Genomic DNA, 18,347 nt, shown 5'->3' on the forward strand with positions numbered 1-18,347 from the left:
GCCGAGGATCCATCTGTCACAGCAAACCCCCGCGGAGGGGCGGCGGGGCTGGAATTTTGGCCCCGCACCCGGCTGCGGGTCCCGGCTTGCAGCCCCCAGCCCGGACTCACTCGTCCGCCCGGCTCCTGGCCCACCGGGGCACCCCCCAGCCCCTCGGCGGGGACTCCGCCCGCGGTGCCGGCGAGAATGGTTCAAACCTAAAGATCCTCGGGAATTCGCCGGGATGGGCCACCCCGCACCTCCCGGGGTCCCGCTGCGGGGCCGGGACCCGCCACCCCCGGAGCATCCCCGCGCTCCCCCCGCCCCGCCCCGGCCCCGGCCACGCTGGACTCTTCCACCGCGCCGGTTACGGAGCGGGGAGGTGCGGGAAGAGGGGGGTGCTGGGATGCGGGGGACCCTGCGCTGCCCTCGGCCCAGGCCCGGGTGCGCGGCGAGGCGCCGCAGAGCGGACGGGCTCGGTCGCCGCCGCGGTGGCACCGGGGGCGGGCAGCGGCCGCCGGCGTGGGCGACACCCCCCACCCCACCGGCGTGTGTGTGTGTCCCCCCCCCCTTCCCTCCCCGGCGCCGTGGTACGGTCGGCGGGAAGGAGCCGGGGCGGCGGGGCGGTGCGCGGCACTCTGCCGGCGGCTCCCGCGGGGCGAGGCGGGCCGGGGGCGTCTGCTCCGCGCCTCGTCCCTCTCCCTCATCATCCTCCGCGCCTCCCCGCTCGGTGAGTCCTTCCCGGCCGGTGCCGGCGTCGTGGTCCCTGTCCCCTTCCCCCCCGCCCCGGCTCGGCTCCGCGTCTTGCGAGACGGAGCTTTCGCGGGGGCTCCGCTAGCAGCGGGTGGCTGCTGCAGACGAGTTATTGCCTTCTTTATTATTCATTCTTTCCTTCGGTCTTCTCTTTTCCCCTCAATTCAATGGGGGTTTTTTTGTGTTTTTTTTCGTTTTCCTTCTTTTATTTTTTTTCTTTTTTTTTTTTCCTTCTCCTCCCCCCTCCCCGATTTACGTTTTTCCCCCTTTTAGCGGGAAGCGCGGAGATGCCGGCACCCGCGGGACGGGGAACTTGGGGGTTTGGAAGCGGGCGCTGGGCAGCAGTCCCGTCCTCCGCTGCCGCCCCGCTTCCTGGGCTGAGCCCCCCCCCGCTTCCCACGCCGTGGTGCCGGTCCCGGCGGGTCCCCCCCTCTCCCCGCGGTGCTGGGGACACTGGTAACGCCGGTGCCGGCGGAAGCACTGCGCGTTACTTTTTGTCCCCTGTGGGGCAGGAACCCTGGGCTCCGCCGGGAGGGGGGCTCCCGGGCGGGCTGGGGGCTGCTGGGGACGCTTCGTACCCATAAAATGGGCTGAATAACGGGAGCGCTGGGCTCCCCCTGGCCGCTCCAGCCGCGCCTGGCCAGCGGGGCTTGAGCCGTGGTAGCCAAGGGGCTGCGGGATGGGGTCCTCGGCACGTTAGTGCAGAGCCCTACGGTGTCTGAAAAGGCAATTTTTTCTCGCATTTGGGGATGTTGCCTGGGGGGGGGGGGATACGTTTGGGTTGGTGATTTCTCTAAGTATTTAAAGGTGATGTATGAAACTCCCGGTTTTTACCACCGGCTGCTGTCAGGATGGCTCCGGCTCTCCGTGTGCCGACCAGCAAGTTCAGGCTATGGCTTTGCGTTCGTAAGGGTGGCTCTGCAGCTAATTTATTTTATGATTTGAGAGCCCGGAAGGCTAAGATATGGATGTGCACCTTTATTTTCCTGGCTGTGCTTCCCAGTGTAGCGCTCCGATTTCTCTTCTGGCGTGGGGAAGATCCCGGCTGGAAGGCTGAGCCAGGGACCAGGCTCATCCCAGGCTGCAGGTTCCCGGGGCTTCCCACCTTCCCGCAGCCGCTCTCTTTTCGGGTTGTTCTTCTGCTTAGGCTTTGGTGGAGACTGAAGTCGGGAGCATCACGATTAGTAGCTTTTGAAGCTGGAAAAATAAAAATAAAACACCCTCTTATTTCATATTAAGGAAGGTCTTTCCCCTGCAAATAAATACCTCTAGGTATTTAAATCAAGATCAATAGGTGGTGCCAGGGTTTGGGCACCCATCTCTGCCACCGTGGGTGGCTTCTCCGGAGCTGGCAGGGCCAGTGTGACCGTTCAAACTGGTATTTGCTGGGCACCTCGGTGCCCAGGCTGAACCCTCTGGCACTGGGCGATGCTGGCCGGCATCTCAGTGAGTGGTCGTGGGTGGAAGGTGTAGGCTGTGGCAGGACCCCTGGATTGTCCCTGCTGGAAGGAGGAACCCTGCTCTCTTCTACGGGGGCTCCTGCTCTTGGGTTCCCTTTCCGAGTTGAGAAGGAGGAGGTGGTGCCCTCGCTTGCATTTTCTCCTGTCCTTTATTCTGCAGTTTGCTCTGATTTCGGTTCTTTGCGTTATTTTCTTCTAAGGTAAAGGATAGGGATAAAAATATGCTTGTTTTCTAAGCAAAGCCAGCATAATAATAATTCATCTTATAATTCATCTCCTGGCTGAGGAGCCTGCGCTGACTTGCTGTAAGGGGAAGGACTAGGACTGCCTTTTTCTGGTCTTCACGGGTGACCAGGGAGGTGAGGACCCTGTGGCATGAGCGAAACCTTAGGTTAAGCCATGGCAGTGTGGCTCTGCAGCATCCTTCGTGGGCTGCCAGCTCTCAGTGACAACTCATGACAAGGTTTATCCCTGGACGTCCTTCGATCACACTTGTTTTTGGGGTGTTGGGCTTGGCTGCCTGCGGTACCTGTCCTCGGGAGATGCGTGTGTGAAGGCAGACGCTCATGTCTAGTTCCCCGTGCTGTGCCCATGAAGGGTTTGCTGGTATTTCACGTCTGTCAGGCTGATGTTGTAGATGGATTTGAGGGGAAAGGCAAGGCAGAAGGAGGTGGGTCTCCTCAGAACCACTTTCTTCAGGAAAGGCAGATAATAGGCGGCGAGTTTTGGAAGGATGTTTTATTTAGGGATTGTAAAGAGGATTAAAGCTCTTGACAGAGAGCAGTTTATGTGGAGTAAGTGGTGGGACTTGATCATTCGGAAAAAATAAGACTCTAACACCTTCCTAGCTCCAAGAGAGCTGTCAGCTCTCCTCATCCCAAATTATTCAGTAAAGGAAACAAAACTTCCTTAGACTTGAGTTCTTTACTGGTGGCTGCAGAAGGAGTTTTCAGGCCTAGAAGTAAACTTGCATCCACTCAAAGCAAATGGCAGTATGGGTATAGGAATCTTTGATAGGCTAAAGGTACTGTAGAGTTACCCGAGATGTTAATTAGAGGTATTAGAAATAGCCGTGCCTGTCTTGAAGAGAATGGCAGCTTTCCCTGCCTTGCCCCCTCCCATCACATTAGGGTCTCGCTGGCGCTGGGTGGTGTCCCCTCTATCTGAAGAAGCAGAAAGGCATTGCCCTGGGGAGTCATGGGAATAAGAGAGGGTTTGCGGAGGGGAGAAGAAACAAGGAATCAAGTTTTGGGCTCAAACTTGGATTCCGAAACAAGTTGCTCATTCTTTTCACAGCTTGAGTTTCGTGATGGAAAGGTTGAAAACACCCAGCAAGAAAAACATGCTAGGAAAAAAGAAATCTGAAATAAGCTAGAAAGAGGGAAATTCAGAATAAACTGTCATCGGAGAGTGTTTGTAAACCTACTGGCAGAAAGAGGAGGAGGAACTGTTTGGATCAATAGCAGGTTCTTTTTTTTTTTATAACTCTAGCGCTTTAATTATACCGCTTTAAAAAAATAATCCTAAATGTATGCTTTTTATACCTGTGTTGGTAGCTGAGGCTAAGTCTGCAGAGTCCGTGCTGATCTGGGTAATCTGAATCAAGATGAATAGCAAAGAGGCTCTTAAGAGGACCTGAGACCCAGGAGGCATTTTTCAGACCTGAGTTATGTCACTTTTTGTTTGGTGTTGTTTTTTTTTTTAGAGGTGCCTCAGGCAACTGCATTTTAAGAAGACAAAGCTTTTGTTTTCAAGCTGGCCTAGAAAAATGCCAAGGATGAATCCAAAGGAAAGGCTTTCGGAAGTTGTCACTTGTGATTAAGTTGATTTTGCCGTTGTGCACCAGAATGCTGCTGCCTTCCCTGCCGTGGTGTGAACTGCATCTATTTTTATTTCTGCCACCGGTGCCGGGGTACCTGTTTAATTCCAGTGACTGATATTACACGGTGGTTCTCACCTGAAAGTGTGTCTTTAATTAGAAGGTCGGGTGTCTGCTAGCTCCAGTACGAAATTAATTGTGTGCACTTTACAGAAGGTGGGATTGAGGTGACAGCAGGGCAGAGATTGACTCGAAGCTGGTGTTCTGCAGAATTAACATCTGCTTGTAAGTGTCTAGTTTGGCATTTAAGATGCTGGAGCCACCAAAGCCAAGGCTTGTAACAGTGAGCAAAGATTCTTTCCTTCTGCGTGCCTTGGGAAATCCTCAGCTCACATGGAGGCGAGAAGTATGCGTGCAAATAGGGAATGTAAAGCTTTTTCTTCTGGCTTTGCGTGTTTCTTGCAGCTTAAAACAATCCGAAATAGTATCCTGTTGTTGCCGGGCTGTGAGCAAACAAGAGGAGCTCCTTCTGCGAAGCCTGCGACGGGGGGATAGTGCAGGATAGAACCGACGATGCTGAAGCATAGGGGTGGAAAAGCATGTCGCCTGAAATACGTGCTTTTGTAAGTTCCCAGTTGGGGTCCTTGTTTAAGAAAGGTGAAATAACGGGAGTATTGTAATGACTTCCTTTTCTTTAATAAAACGAGAACAGTTATTGTCCTAAAATCTAACCATCTGGAAGCAGCCTTGGCATTATTAACGGCATCCGGAGCTGTATCGCCAGGGCAGGAGGTGTCCCTGGAGTTAACAACCCCCCCCGAGACAACTGCTCCCTCTGGCTGTGCCCGGCTTGGCTCTGGTTAGCTGGGGAAGGGCTATAAGAGTGGCGTGAGTCATCTTTTTGGCTCTTGTATAACACTGTTTCACACAAACAATCCCGATTGTTCTGTGTAGTGAGGTCTCTTATCTCCCAACGTGAAGAGACCCGGGAGTGGATGTACCCCCTCTCTGGGGGGGGCCTGATGAGCTGCCGTGGCTGGTTTGCAGGGACGGACCCTGCATCTGTCGCTCTGCCACCTCATAATATTTTATTTTTTAAAGCAAGCCTTGAGAGTACAATGAAAGCAAATAGTGACGTGAAGCGAGGGTGTGCCGGGGAGAAGCTCCCCAGGTAAGGCTTGGTTTTGCCTTTGTGGGGAAGGTCCCCTCCATTGATTTAAGGGCTTCTGAGCTTTTTGAGTCCACCGTGATGTTGGAGCTGAATGGCAGGGTGCTGTACTCGGTTTCGAGAGCATCCCTGCACCTGTAGGAAAGTATTTCCTTTACTTAACAGCCATTTGCAGACTTTGCCAGTGATGTTGCGCAACTGTACTTTTTCTTTTTTTTTTTTCTTTTGTTCTGAAAAGTCTGGTTTTAAAATAGAAACCACAATGGCAGTTTGTTTTTTCTAAGAAAACGAGGATTCAGTAAATAGCATGGGCTCCTCCGGACTGTGTCCGGGTGAGTCCAGCGATTCCCGGGTGAAGTCTGCAGCATCATCTGAATAGGGTGTGCAGTGGTACCCAACGACAGGCGCTGAGAAGTGCCACAGCTTTATCTGATGCTTTTGCAAGCAGCTTCTGTTTCAACGAACACAGTCCCGGGGGGGGATGATCGCCAGCTCATCTTCTGATTGCTGCTACAAGCAGAATAAGAATGGACGGGCTAAATGTAGGAGCAAGAGGAATAACTGAGGCAGTGCTGCTCCATCTCCTGCTGTGTCAGGAGTAAGTGGCTCCTGCTGTGTCCTGCCTTCCTCGGAGGGAGAACATCCTTCCATGGGGGGTCTGCCTGCTAATCGAGAGTACTTAGATGTGGGAATAAGGGTGACAGGTTCTGCCAGGGAAGATGTTGTAGTGACAGGACGAGGGGGAAGGGTTTTAAACTGAAAGAGGGGAGATTGAGATGAGATCTGGGGAAGAAATTCTTTGCTGTGAGGATGGTGAGACCCTGGCCCAGGTTGCCCAGAGAAGCTGTGGCTGCCCCATCCCTGGAGGGGTTCAAGGCCAGGTTGGATGGGGCTTTGAGCAACCTGGTGTGGTGGGAGGTGTCCCTGCCCAGGGCAGGGGGTGGCACTGGATGGGCTTTAAGGTCCTTTCCCACCCAAACCATTCCATGATTCTGTGTTGTGGAAATGATGGTGATGGACACTTGTTCTGGTGTTAATAGATCAACACTGTTATTTATTTTAATATATGAATTCCCGAGTTCAGCACTAGGCTGGCAAAGGACAAGGTGGATGGAAGAGGTGGTTACAGGTGGTCCCCACCTGGGCTGTTGATGTCTTTATTAGTCTAAATCTCATGCCTTCCTTCTGCCTTTAACAAACTGTTTGAGAACTATCTTGGGAGCATTGGTGAGAAAAATCCTTCCTTTAGGAGGACTTAGGGAGAGCCAGTTCTGTCAACCCTCCTGCATGGGGGGGTAAAAAACCCTCTGCTTGGAGGTGGGAGGTCTGTTTGACCTTAACTTGGGGTGAAGCCCACTGGCTTGGAGAAGCAAGGCTAATCCGGTGCTCCAGCGAGGAGGTTTGGCCCGCAACCACGTGGGGTGGCATGGTGGCAACTGCTTCCGTGGATTCTGTGGTATCGTGTGACGGCCAACTGGCAGGAGGTACTGCCCGTGTTCGTGTTGCCCCTTTCACTGGGCCTTCGCCCTCTCTCTCCTCAGTTGCATCCTAGACTAGCCAGGACTAAAAGTGACTCTCCTGGCTTGAGATACCTATAGGGTCATATAGGGTCATTCCCATATACTGGGAATATAAATTTAATCTACGAGCAAGGCTCACTTTAGCCTCCAGTGTTTTATTTTCTAGATAAGTTTGAGAAACACTGTGGCTGCTGTGGCACGTGATGTTGCTGAGCTGATGGTGCTGAGCATGTCCCTGCTGCACGGGCAGCTTTGGGGTGGTTTGGTGGTTCAGCAGCTCCTGGTTTCCATCCCTGGAGCTGTATCCACTTGTAAAACGGGTATTTTCTTGTGATTGTTGGTTCTGCAGTAACGTGCAGTGCTTAGAGCTCTTACCAACTCCTGGAACTCTTTGGGGAGTTGGTAAGAGCTACAAGCACTGCAAAAATCCTCTTGGAGCTCCTCTAGGAATTTAGGCTTAATTTTTTTTTTTATTTATATTTTTCAACTTGTGCTCCAAAGATTAGTTTTGTGTACAACTCGTTCATACGTTTCAACAGGCCGGTAAAACTTCGCCTTGCACAAACGCTGCCCACATCAGTGGTGATTTGAGAGGTCCCATAAGCTCTCCCCAAACCCAGGGACAGACCTCCCCACATCTGCGCGGACACAGGCGTGGATAACGTCACGAGGATGGGGACCTGAACTGTGGAGCTGGCTCTGAGATTTCTTTGGTTATAAAACTCCTGAAAAATCCTTGGCACAGCTAATCTCATGCAGCCAGTGTCCTTTCTTTACCTCCAGTAGCATCTTGGCACCCACGGGGCACAGGTGATGGCGAAGAGAAACATCTGATGCTAAATTCCACTGGGAGGATGCCCTGGGAAGCTGCTGCTGTAGAACAGCTTTACCAGCACTGGGGGAATGACTGCTGCCACCGATACACATCAAAGGTGGGCTTTGTTTTTTTCCCCTTAATTAGGATTGGAGTGCTTTCCTGCAGATGGGCTCCCCAGCCATTTGACTGCCGTCTAAACAGCATTTTCAGGGAGGGCACGTTAATAAGCCAGAGTTTGCTGATACCTCCTGTGAGCAGAACCACACCTCGTGGCAGGAGAGAGGCAAGAAAGGGCTTAGATGATTTTAATTAAAGTTGTTGTGAGGAAGAAATTAAACTTGGTCCCTTGCCCTGCTCGTATTAAGAGGGGAGACAGCTCAGCCTCTCTGAACTGAGCTATTAGCTGCCTTCTGTTTGCCTAGGAAAAAAAGCAATTTCTCTGTCAGCTTTTAGCCTGGCTCCTGGGCCCTGATTGCTTGTGTATTTTCAGCAGCTCCCCAAATCACTTGGAAGATGGGCTTTAACATTGATCATCTCTTACGGTCCTTCATCTTTGTTCTGCCAGCAGTCATTACAAAAGGTATCTTAAATTACCTCTTTTTCCCCAAATGAACGGGCTGTGTGTATGGGCCAGAAGAATAAAGCTCTTTCGGGTGAGGTATAAATCAGTCGATGTCTCTGCCCCCGTGCTTTGTTCCCAGTTCTGCTGGATTAGCCCAGTTTGGAAAGCAGCAGGGGTTCTAGCAGAGGAAAAAGCCAAAGTAATACTTAATTTCAAGGCAAAAGCTACCGGTGCTCTGCCTGGTGAGCGGGGTCCTGTTTAAAAATGACTTGTTCTGCCCTTATTGCAACAGTGGGATCTTCTCTCTTCTTGCTGCCGGCTTCAGGAGGGACGAGAGGGCTCTGCTGGGTCATACTGCCCGGCTGGTGGGATGCAGCGCTGAAACGATGCCCGGCGCTGGTACCTGCTGCCAGGGTAGCTCCATATCACAATATTAGAGAAACAACTTTGAATCTCTTCCTTCCCTTTCCCATTTGAGCACCGAGACCTGCCAGGGCTGGGGTAAAACACCCCGCAACAGCAAAACATTGACTCTGTATAGAAGAAGCAGGAGACAGCGGAGGTGGCGAATTCAGGGTAGAAAAGCCCAGAAGCTATGGTTGAACAGGAAGCCAGATTTAATAAATCCTTGTGTAGCATGATTCTGATGGCTACTTTATAAAGGCAGATACTTTTTTTTTTTGTTAGCATTTAAATGGTAACAGCTCATACTGACCTCTTTTCGGAGTTAACCTGGAAGGGAGTGCGTTGCTGGCTTGTTCTTTAGATGGATGATCACCCCTGTTCCTGTAACGTGTTCCAAAACACTGGTGAGGGAGCTCTTGGGATGTGGAGGGGTTGCCCAAGGGGAAGGTGCTAAGGTGGTACAGCAGCCTGGGCAGTGGGGGAGGAGGATGTGTGTGTACTTGTGACACAGGCTGTCCTCTGTTCATTGCTCCTATTAGCATTGCCTTCTGCAGTTCAATTTGCAGGTATCATAGAATGGTTTGGGTTGGAAGGGACCTTAAAGACCATTGAGTTCCATTGCCCTGCCTTGGGCAGGGACACCTCCCACCAGACCAGGTTGCTCAAAGCCCCCTCCAACCTGGCCTTGAACCCCTCCAGGGATGGGGCAGCCACAGCTTCTCTGGGCAACCTGGGCCAGGGTCTCACCATCCTCACAGCAAAGAATTTCTTCCCCAGATCTCATCTCAATCTCCCCTCTTTTAGTGTTAAAACCATTCCCCCTCGTCCTATGGTTCCCCTCCCTGATGCAGAGTCCCTCCCCAGCTTTCCTGGAGCCCCTTTAGGGACTGGAAGGGGCTCTAAGGTCTCCCCGGAGCCTTCTCTTCTCCAGGCTGAACCCCCCCAACTCTCTCAGCCTGTCCTCACAGCAGAGGGGCTCCAGCCCTCCCAGCACCTCCATGGCCTCCAACAGGTCTGTTTCCACCGTCCAGTTTTCTGTGCTTCTAGCCGATGCTGTATGCCTGTTGAAACTGTGATTTGCAAGAGGGAGAAGAGCGTAGTTCTTATGACCTCAGAATAAATAGATTTTAGCCATGTGTGTAGCGTAAATATCTGTATTTTGTAGTTTGTTGGCAGGTATTGGTGCATGGGACTCTGGCTCAGCAAGTAATTTTACCCATTAAGTTATGAGTGATTTATAGCTTGCCCCAAGACTTCACAGCTGGGTTGCCAATCTGCAGCATGTCCGGGGAGTAAATAGTCTGTGTTTACACAAAGCCTGTTCCCTACGAGCCCCAAAAAAGGGGATAAACTCCATGCCTCGACAGGCTGCTCAGGCTGAAGAGTTGCCATCACTCGGGGCAAAACGCAGTTGGACAAAGCAGCCCGGCAGTATCTTATAAATACAGGCACTTTTTTTTTTTTCTTTCTTTCCTTGGTTGTGACAGAAGGGGAGTGTTACCGAGCGTCTCTGCAATCCCCAACGATGGGACAGTGATGTGAGTGAGGAAACTTCGTGCTATGTTGGGAAACAGCCTTTAGAGCCACTGAGATGCTGTTTGAGGAAAGCAAAGGCTTTTGGAGGTTCCTGCCCTTGCTCTCCTGGTCTGTAAGGAGCAGGCTGATGCTGCTGAGACGCTTGTGCTCGGTTGCAAACAGTGTGGGCTTCTGCTTCTAGTGGCTGGTTTTAAAATTTCCAGCTAAAAGCAGGCAGTAAGTTTGGATTATTTTTTCTTACCTTGAAGTTTGTCACCTTTATTTCACCTCTAGAACCTTACAGCCATGAGCAAGGGGAATATCTAGCAAGTAGGCTAAAGACTAAGATAAGGGATGTGAAACTGATTAATTTGCTTTATTCTTGTTTATTCCTTGAATTTTGTTTGTTTGAAGTTTGTTAGTAAGAATAAAGAAGAGCAGGAGGTATTGATAAAGCTTCCCACCCTCTAGGGTCATCACCAGCCTGGTTCTTGTTCCCTCCCTTGAAGAGAGAGATGTCTTGCGTTTTTTTAAAAAAATATGAAAAATCTGGAGATTTGCTTTTTTTTTTTTAAACAAATACAATAAGTCTGGAGGACTTGCCAGCTTTTTTTTTTTTTTTAGGAAATACAATAAATCTGGAGGACTTGCCAGCCAATCTTTGATTACAGTATGATATATCTGAGGCTCTGTGCCTATAGCTAGAGGGAAGCAGCCGTGGATCTGGAGTTTATGCTCTAAATATATATAAGGTAGGAGGGCATGTGACTTGGCCTGGCCTTGGCTGGTGGCAGAGCTGGGAATAAATCCATCCCTCCTCGGCATTACTTTTGCTGCTCCGTCCTCTCTCCTCCCTCAAACCCTGCCCGAAAAATGGGACTTTGCAGCCGGCAGTGCCTGGTGTGCCCCAGCCCAGCCTTCCCGGCCCCGTGATTCCCAGCCCCAGGGGCTTCACCCCGGAACCTATGATTTTCTCGTGGAGGGGACCGGACTCTGGGAAACGCGTAGCGTGTGATATTTAGCTCGGTGCAGGAGCGTTGCAGCCGTTTTTGCCAGGCTCAGCGTGGCTGGCACGGAGGTAACCCTCAGCTGGGCACCTTCCTCGCTGGGAGCCGGGCAGGGCTGGCTGCAGCGCCTTAATGGCATCTCGCGTTGCTGCATCTGCTTATTTCCCAGCTCTTTTTTGGTCTCAAGATTAAACTCTGGGACTTTCTTATGGCCACAGATGCGTGATGCAGTTGGGCTTTTGATAGGTCACCTGGACGCTGCAGCAGAATGCAGCTTATTTAGAACAGAAAGGTTGTTTGCAGTGATGCTGGGGGTGCTGTGGTTCTGGTCTGGTTCAGCAGCTCCAGGGCTCTGCTCCTGCGCTCGTGCCATCAACCATCGTGGGGGACAGACCCTGGTTCTTCAGACTCCTGCCCAGAGACACCGCTGCTTTCAAAAACACAAAAGCCGTGCCTTAATACTGAAAAATCATCCTTTGAAAAGTGTATTTGGGGAAAAAAGATGGATGTGGTGACACTGAGTTCCAGCCTGAAGCCTGGTGCCGCGCTCCTCTCTACGGCTGCTGTTTGTTTCTGCACGTTTCCAGGCTAAAGCAGGTGGCGGTTAATTTTTTTTTGCATTTAAAAAAAAGAAAAACAACGAAATAATAATCTCTGGAGTGCTGTGTGAGGCTACTCACATCTGTGCGCTCTATGTAGGTCAGATGTGTGTTTGCTTCTTCATGAAGACTCAACTTGACAGCGCTTCCTCTCTGCGACCAGGGAGGGAGAATCACAAAATTCACATGCCGGCTCCATCAGGAATGTCCTTAAGGGATGAGCCCGAAGGGGACACGTGCAGGTGAAGGATGTTAGCTTTGCCGTGTGCTCTGGGTTTGTGACAATGAGCTTTATTGATGAAAGATTTATCTAAGCTGCGTATCCAGGGTTGATGGAGTGTCATATCAAATTAGCCTTACAGTTCAAAATGCCAAATGCTTCCATGCCATGCTTCCAGCAGATGCCTCCTGCCTTGCTCTGAATAAAAAGCCTGTTTCCTAATCTCTGAAGCCTGTGTTTCTACTGCTGTATTTATTAAAATGCAAATCACTCTCCCTCCTCCTCCTTCCTCCTCCCCCCGCCCCAGCAACTCCTGTTCTGGTATTTCTTGACCTGTTCTCACTCAATAAAATGGGTTGAAAACCTGTCTTGCCCAGGAGCACATTAGGTAGGAGCCTGATCCAACACCCCTGGAAATGGTTGAGTCTCCCTTTTGTGTTGGTGGACGTGGCCTCAGGTCCAGATGTGTTTGGTCTTGTGGAAGATGGTCTCCTTGGGTAAAACGAGTAGGAACTTCATCTTTGATCCCACTAATCTCCCCACTTGAGCATTGTCTTCTCATCTCCTCAGCTTTACTCCAGTCCATGGAGTAGGTGACCTGAACCAATCTGGATGGTTTCTACAGCTTGGGGCGTTTCTTTGTCTTCAGTCCTGAAGTTGTATGATGATGTAGGAACTTTGTTTCTCACAGAGGGAAGCTCCTAGCTTTGTGGAAGGAAAAACTTGAAAATGTGACCTCATGGGACCTTAAACATCCATTAAAAGGAGAGAAATAGAGGATCTAGGCTTTATTTTAAAGCTGAAGAGGGAACTGGCTCTGCTACCCAAATTATTTTTCCTCGGCTAAGATGACCTTGCAAGCAACCACGATTTGAAACAGGGGCGGAGGAGGATCAGAATAGATGAAGATGAATATATGCATGGCCTTATGCAATCCAAGGCAGTGTGGAAGATATTTCTAGCATTAAAGTTGATCTCCCTGCTCCACAAGACTACCAAGAAACATTTGAAATGAAAGAAGGGCCATGCCTGTCACCTCATCCTTCAGCAATTGACTACCATCTGCAACCACACTATTATCACCTACAGCTCTTCCTTCAGCACATCAGTGATCACTTACAAGTACCACCAGTCTCCTGAGGGGCTTAAAATTGGATGTGAAGCTAGATGAGTAGCCAGGACTTCAGGACCTCTCAGCCATGAGCAGATCCGAGTGACCCGAGCAGTAAATTGTAGGAGGTGGTCAACCTGAAGCTGACTTGACTGTGATTGACCTCTGGACCTCCCCTGCAGCGTGGGGAGGGGGACTCTGGACTTCATGGAGTTGCTTGGAAAAGAGGAGAGCTTGAGGACTTGAGGGGAAATTGGAGTAAAACTTCTGCCTGCCCTGTTCTGCAAGAATTCCAGCTGGAATCCTCGTTTGCGGTGTGAAATATGTGAAGTGAGTGTGTGAGGACATCTCAGGCCAGATGTCTCTGCTGGAGGGACTACCTTGCTAATTGCTCCCTTGCTGTTCTCGTCAGGAGGAAATCAAAGGACGAGATGTTTCCTACGACTGCTCTTTCCCATCTTCCTAAATAAGATGAACGCTGCGTTGTTAGGGAGGCTCCTGAGTGCAGCCAATCTCCAAGTCCCTGCTGACCCATGGAAACTAAGAGGAAACTAATGGAAATCCCTATTGTCACAACTTTTTTTTTTTTTTTTTCCCTCTGAAAGGAAAATGTGCGTGGTGAGTCAGGAGACCTGCTGGGAAATCTGTTTGGTGTGATTTGGGCAGGAGGGGAGCGAAGATGCGGTGGTGACAGCGGGGGTTTGAAAGAAAGGCAAGGATCAGAGCCATGTACAAATCTGCCGGGCTGTTGTCTCTGGTTTATGCATGAGCACAGAAGTGGTGTCCCCAGAGCTGGCGTCTCTCAGCTATTCTGGTTGGGAAGCAAACAGAGGAGCTGAAATGTTTTGCAGTTTTCTCCTGCCTTGGTATTTTTTAAAAACCAGGGTGTAAACTCCTTATTTTCTGAGAATAAAAAAAGGGAGGAGGGGAGAATGATGTTCCCTGCCCTGCATTTATATAAGTGAAAGAACTGTCTTGGTCAAAACAAGTAGGCTTGAGCATTTGGTTCGACTAGATGATCTTAAAGGTCCTTTCCAACCTAGACAAATTCTATGATTTTCATGGCAGTAAGTCCTTTTGAGAAAGGTTTGGGTGAAGTTTGTGCTTCCAGGGGAGTGAGCCTGGCTGAGCCTTCCAGCAGCTGGACAAAGCCTTTATTACTTTTATGTAAATTCAGAGTGAGATGGGAGAGTATGGGATAAGGCCGAGTTCATGTGCTGCTAATAGCCTCAAAGGATTTTAGTGGACTTGTACATTCATTAGGACCTCTAGCCATGGATAAGCGAGTGTTGCTTTTCAAATGTTGGATCTGGTTTTCCCTTAGCAAAGACCTTTGGCTTGAAGGTCTCAGTCGCTGAAGGTACTAAAGCTCAGGTGTTGGAAAACTCATGCTTTGGTGTGCAGACACTTCCAAGACATCTGTCCCTTGCTGTGGGGACAGCTTGTTCTTTGGCACTGCTCTGGATCCAGAGGAGTGAGTGAAGCCCAGCTCTATGGCATTATCAGTCCTGAGATGGTTGTGGCACACACAGGCTGTAGTTGCCCTTGGGGTGGTGGGCACCATCTTGCCCAGAGGAACCCAGTAACTGGAGAGCTTCTCCCAGCCCGGAGACTGGGCATGTTTGGTCAAAGCAGCCAGTTCTGTGGTACCAGGAAAGTGGTGTTTGTGTGACACACTTGGAGGCAGGTAGCTCTACATCAAGAGTACTTGTAATTACTGGTGGGTTGGCCTCCAGGACCAGGATGCTTCTCAAGCATTCATTCTCTTGTTCCTTATCATTAGAAAGAAATCAGTGCTGTACTTGAGCTGTTGGAATAATTTCCCTGACAACCGAGCATGACATCTCAGGTAGAGCAGCAAGGGCCATAGAGGTCCTAGGACTGTCAAAAGGTCTGCCAAACTCTGCCCCTGCTCTTTGGGTAACTCCCATCCCACCAGCTGTGCTATATCCCTCCAGCCTTTCTTGGAGAGGGATTTATTGACCTTCTGCAGTTAACTTCTGTCTAGCTTCCCAGGCAGTGCAAAACTGTGTAGGAATTGGGGTGAACGTGTCCTTGGGACTGGGCTATGTACCCTGCCTGGCTGGAGACCCTTCTCTGTTGCAGCTGAACGCATCCCTGTTGCTGATCCGGGAGCAAACCATCACGATCGGAGCTCAGGAGGCGCTTTTGTGGCTCTAGCACTTCACTGAGGTTGTCCCCATTAGTTTGTAGTCTTAAAGGACACTAAGTTCAGATGTGGTGCTGGGTTGGGGGGTCTCTGCCAGCACTGTCCTGCTGCCAGCCCTTCTGATGCACCAAGGTGCGACCAAGGGGATGCTTTGATTTGCCTCCGTGCACACGTGGATTATTTCGATCTTAAATCATACAGGAGTGCCACCCGAGCTGGGGATCCTGTGTCCCCTGCTTGCTCCAGTTCTATTAAAACACCACATTCATTAACAATAACTCTTCAAAGCAGTGTGCTCCAGAAGCTGCAGTGCTGTGTCATGTATAAAACATCACCCTGCGAAAAACAGCCTGTTCCTCTGTGGGCAACTTGTACTTCTGGGCATCCTTGAAATCATGTTCCAAACAAGGTTTCTCCTGTCCTTTTAGCTTATCCTTCAGATAAGAAAATGACACTGGATGTTGTTGATGAGATCTTATTTGTCCCTTGGAAAAGGAATTATTTCCTTACAGATGTCAGTGGTGCCTCCTGGACTGGGGATTTAGCTGCAGATTAGCATGAGTTGCTTGGTTTAAAGGAAAAAAAAAATATATATGTATGCCAGGCCAAGCAATTTGACAAAACTTTATTTTTTCTCTGTATGGCAGTGACAGTGAGGAGCTCCCCAGCCAAGGCTGAAGCTTCTATGTGCTGGTGGCTGTGTGTGTGTGTGTGTCACCCCGTCCTCCTTGGAAAGCGACTGAGGAGATGGGAGAAATAACTTTTTATGCCAGTTCTGGGCTCCTCAGTTCAAGAAGGGCAGGGAACTGCTGGAGAGGGTACAGCAAAGGGCTACAAAGATGATGAGGAGCCTGGAGCATCTCTCTGATGAGGAAAGGCTGAGGGACTTGGGTCTTTTCAGTCTGGAGAAGAGAAGACTGAGGGGGGATCTGATCAATGCCTATGAATACTTAAAGGGTGGGTGTCAGGAGGATGGGACCAGTCTTTTTTCAGTGGTGCCCAGTGACAGGACAAGGGGCAACAGCCACAAACTGGAACATAGGAAGTTCCACCTAAACATGAGGAGGAACTTCTTTCCTGTGAGGGTGGCAGAGCCCTGGAACAGGCTGTCCAGAGAGGTGGTGGAGTCTCCATCTCTGGAGACATTCAAACCCTGCCTGGACACGTTCCTGTGCATCCTGCTCTGGGTGGACCTGCTTGGGTTGGACTGGATGATCTCCAGAGGTCCCTTCCAACCCTGACCATTCTGTGATTCTGTAAAGGGGGAGAAATCCAATGGTTTCATGACGACTGAGTGATAAAAACTGAGGAGGGCTCAGAAGTTGCGTGTGTAACTTCAGCAAGAGCCCTGCACGTCTGCACTGCCCTCTCACAATTGCACATTTCCCTTGGGTGGAATTTCATACACTTCAAGGTAATAATCTCGCACAACCAGCTAAAAAGTTGAATCAAAAACATTCTTCCTACTTGTGGTATTCCCTGAGTAAAATATCTTTCATTAGCCTTTTGCTCTCTATAGACACATCTTACATTCTTGCTGGTTTTGCTACCCCTTTTCCATTCTAGGATGAATTCCCCCCAAAAAAACAAGTGGTCTCATAATTTAAAATTCTTTATTGTTTTTTTGAGTGTTACATTTTTCTTTCCCCTCTGTCTTTTGCTGTGTGAACTTCTCCAGGGATTTTTTTTTTTCAAGATTTATTCGGCAAGATTTATTCTTGCAGCCATTTTAGCAAGATGGCTAGCAGCAGACTTGGGGGGGGAGGGGGGGGAAGGACAGGGGAAACAACAAAATAAACCAAAAAATGCCAGATCCTCAGAATTTCACATCGTTTGACCTCAGGAGCCCCAGGTGTTAAAAACCCAATAATAAACAGTGCCAAATTTCAAAAGGTGGTGGGAGCTGGTGACCCTGTGCCTTGTGTTTGGAGAGGCTTGCAGGTTCCTGCTGCAGATGTGCACCTTCACATGTGGTCAAGGCAAGGGGGTTTAGATTTCTTCTTTTTTTTAAATATTACTAAAAAAAAAAAAAAAAGTAATATTCAGTTTTATGCCCCAAAAGCCAATGAAATCCTTGAGGTTCCTTAGGGCTCCTCTGTTCTGAATGCGTTTTAATTTCTGTATCCTCCTTTGCTGTTAGACCAGCTCTAAATCAGGCAGTCACCTTGGAAAGGTACCATGGGAAAATGATTATGGTAGATATTACAAAGTTTCATAACTGTGGTTTGGGGAGCTTTGCTGGGATGTCAGGGGAGGAGGCATCCTCAGCCTCGCTCTCTGTAGGACCAACATGTGTCTGTGCTTCGGTATGAAGTATCTTTTCATACTATATATGTTTTATCTCTGCTTCCCATGTGATTTGGGTATGTGTGGTCCATGAGAGAATTGATGACTTGTTCTGGTGCTCCGATACCTCGTGCAGGCTGAGTTGGAGTCTGGCTGAGCTGGTGAACAAGCTGGGGATGCAGGGTGGCTGTTCTTGCTCCAGTGTGGTGGTCTGCTTTGTGACGGTGCTGGCGTGGGTACAATAAATGACTTCGAGAGAGTGACTAAAATGCTGCAGACCTGATGTTAAGCTTTTTCTGGTGTGTCTGCATGGGGCTTCATGTGGCAGTGCAGGAGCAGCGTCTGTGAAAATGGGTGTAGCTGGGCATTAGGAGCAGTTCTCCTGTTGGGATGATGTTTGAACAGACATTGCACAGAGCAGGGTGGATAGCTGGAGAACATGCTGGTTTTGATCCAGCCTCATAGAATCATAGAATGGTTTAGGTTGGAAGGCACCTTAAAGATCATCCAATTCCAAACCCCTGCCCTGGGCAGGGACACCTCCCACCAGACCAGGTTGCTCCAAGCCCCCTCCAACCTGGCCTTGAACCCCTCCAGGGATGGGGCAGCCACAGCTTCTCTGGGCAACCTGGGCCAGGGTCTCACCACCCTCACAGCAAAGAATTTCTTCCCCAGATCTCATCTCAATCTCCCTTCTTTCAGTGTCAAATCCTTCCCCCTTGTCTTATGGCTCCCCACCCTGATCAAGAGTCCCTCCCCAGCTTTCCTGGAGCCCCTTTAGGGACTGGAAGGGGCTCTAAGGTATAACTTCACCTTGTTCCCAGAAAGGCAGATGAGATGGCAAACAGAGATGCCTCTACGTGATGATTTTTATGGGTGTGACAGTGTCTCCTTTTAGAAAATGTATCAGCGAACAACAGTCTGTTGTTCCTCTTGGTCCACACCTTTGCTGAAGG

The 18,347-nt window shown here is 50.0% G+C and overlaps 1 protein-coding gene across 1 annotated transcript in view; it reads left to right on the forward strand.

Annotated features, from left to right (window-relative positions):
- The first annotated feature begins 580 nt into the window (after positions 1–580).
- RALY (RALY heterogeneous nuclear ribonucleoprotein) overlaps positions 581–18,347 on the forward strand; it is a 151,870-nt gene continuing 134,103 nt past the window's right edge. The window contains exon 1 of the mRNA XM_074156948.1: positions 581–709. The gene's annotated coding sequence lies outside the window, so the exon portion shown is untranslated. The remainder of the gene's footprint in view (positions 710–18,347) is intronic.

The sequence above is a fragment of the Numenius arquata genome, chromosome 12, assembly GCF_964106895.1.
Source record: "Numenius arquata chromosome 12, bNumArq3.hap1.1, whole genome shotgun sequence".
NCBI lineage: Eukaryota > Metazoa > Chordata > Aves > Charadriiformes > Scolopacidae > Numenius > Numenius arquata.